The 2500-nt window shown below is 36.0% G+C and overlaps 1 protein-coding gene and 1 pseudogene across 1 annotated transcript in view; one reads left to right on the top strand and one right to left on the bottom strand.

Moving 5' to 3' along the window:
- tmem269 (transmembrane protein 269) overlaps window positions 1-2500 on the bottom strand; it is a 57171-nt gene that overhangs the window by 26358 nt on the left and 28313 nt on the right. The gene's annotated exons all lie outside the window — the stretch shown is intronic.
- Window positions 1-2500, top strand: part of LOC132833845 (28S ribosomal RNA) — an 8895-nt pseudogene that overhangs the window by 3802 nt on the left and 2593 nt on the right.

Raw genomic sequence — 2500 nt, 5'->3', positions numbered from 1 at the left:
AAATATTTATAATATGACCGGGTTATTTAGGAAACATTTAAAAGTATATAGGGGAATTAAATCAATTAGAGTGAAGTGTAGTAAGTGTGGATGGGAAGGGAGCTACCAAGCGGTAGCCTGCCACTATTCTTAGTGTAATATAACTAATAATAAGGATGTTAATGAAGAGGTAGAGAGTGATAAATTAAATTGTTGTGAACTATGCCCATTAAAATTTAAGACGGCCAGGGGGTTGGGCCAGCATGAGAGGCATGCACATCCCAACTTGAGGAATGAAAAGAGGAAAAAAGGGAAAATAGAGACCAAGGAAAAGGTGGTAAACAGTGAGAAAAGTAAGAAAGGGGTATGGTCTGAGGAAGAAATTGCAAAATTGCAACTATTAGAATTGGAATTAAGGGGATGTAAAAATATTAATAAGCTCACCGCGGAAAAACTAGAAACTAAAACAGCTAAACAGATTTCAGATAAGAGAAGGCTATTGAATAAAAAGAATAGAAACCGCGATGAGGATATGGGCGTGGATCAGGAAATAGTACTTAATAATACTAGCGTGAATGAGGAAATAGATAATGAGGAGGTAGAAGTGGAAAGGATATTTGAGGAAGGAAGGCCTCTGGATAGTGATAGTCAAGAGGATAAAGGGTAGGATAGATAAATTGGACCACAGTGGTAAATCATTGGAGGACTTAATTAAAATAATGGAAGATGAAATAGGTAGGACTAGAGGTATTATTGAGGAATATGACAAGATTATGGGTAGAATAATGGTGAAAATAGGCAAGGGTAAAGAAGGTGTACCATCTAAGAAAAGGATTAAAGAAGTAGGAGTAAAATTAAAAGATAGTTGGCAAAGAAAGAGAGGAAAAGAGAATAATGATAAAAGAAGGTATAGCAGGAAAAAAGGAAAATTTAAGGAAATGCAAGTCCTGTACAAAAAGAATAGGCAACATTTGGCGAGAAACCTAATGGGGGCTCCATCTAGATGCGAATGTCCCCTTAGTAAAGAAGATTTAAAAGAATATTATAAAGTAAGACTTTCTAAGGTTAATGAGAAAAAATAACTTAAGAGGATTCGTCAAATATGTAAATAGAGGTGAGGAATCTGAAGATGTTGTCCTGATGGGTCCGTTGACGAGAGATGACGTCAATCAGGCTATTAAGGTGATGGATGTTGATACCTCTGCTGGACCCGACAGATGACATTAAAAGAAATAAATAAGATCTTTAATAAGGATAACACACTGCTACCTAGGCTCTATACTATCTGGATTAAAACTGGTAAAATCCCAGATGAAATGAAATTGAGTAGGACTGTATTGATCCCCAAAGTAAGTAATGAGGAGGAGTTAAAGGATATAAATAACCGGAGACCAATAACAATTGGTTATTTAACATAGAACATAGAACAATACAGCGCAGTACAGGCCCTTCGGCCCTCGATGTTGTGCGGACCGAAGCCTACCTAACCTACACTAGCCCAATAACCTCCATATGCTTATCCAATGCCCGCTTAAATGACCATAAAGAGGGAGAGTCCACCACTGCTACTGGCAGGGCATTCCATGAACTCACAACCCGCTGAGTAAAGAATCTACCCCTAACATCTGTCCTATACCTACCACCCCTTAATTTAAAGCTGTGTCCCCTAGTAACAGCTGACTCCATTAGCGGAAAAAGGTTCTCACTGTCAATCCTATCTAAACCCCTAATCATCATTTACTAAAATAATGGCGGGTAGGTTAAATAAAGTTATAAACCTTAATAAAAGACAAAAGGGTTTTATGACCAGCGTATCGGGATGTGAAGAAAATATTAAAATTTTAGAAAATATTATTAAGGGAGCTAAAAAGAAAAGGAAAGACTTAGCGGTAGTCTTTGTAGACCTTGCTAAGGCATTCGATACGGTAGGTCATAATTTAATTTTAACAGCTCTTAGGAGACTCCATCTCCCGTTACTATTTATTAAATTAATAGCAAATTTATATGATAATAATTTTACACAGATTGAGGGTTTTAATTGTAGAACAGAAAGAATTAAAATTTTAAGAGGAGTCAAACAATTGTCACCAATTCTTTTTAATATAGTGATGGACCCTCTGATCGCAACCATTGAAGAAAGGAAAAAAGGAATATTTTTAGGAACGAATGGGAAAAGCTATCACTACGCTACTTTAGCATTTGCAGATGACATAGCATTAATTAGCGAATCTAATGAGATACAATTTAAAAGTAGCAGAAAAATTCTGTACCAATACGGGAATGGAGGTAAATATTAAAAAGACTAAGGGATTTTATTTTACCGTTAAAAATAAAACATTTATAATGACAAGGCTAATTGGAAACTTAATGACGGGAATATTCAATTCATAGAACCAGGTCAAACAGATAAGTATTTATGTGCTAAAATAGACTCGTGGATTGGCATAGGCCAATCAGACTGGGAAGGTCAGTTAGAGAGCTGGATTAGTAATTTAAAAATGTCGCCCCTAAAACCTATACA

This window comes from Hemiscyllium ocellatum, chromosome 37 (genome assembly GCF_020745735.1).
Source record: "Hemiscyllium ocellatum isolate sHemOce1 chromosome 37, sHemOce1.pat.X.cur, whole genome shotgun sequence".
NCBI lineage: Eukaryota > Metazoa > Chordata > Chondrichthyes > Orectolobiformes > Hemiscylliidae > Hemiscyllium > Hemiscyllium ocellatum.
The sequence above is the reverse complement of the archived record's forward strand: the minus strand, read 5'-3'. Positions and strand labels throughout refer to the sequence as shown.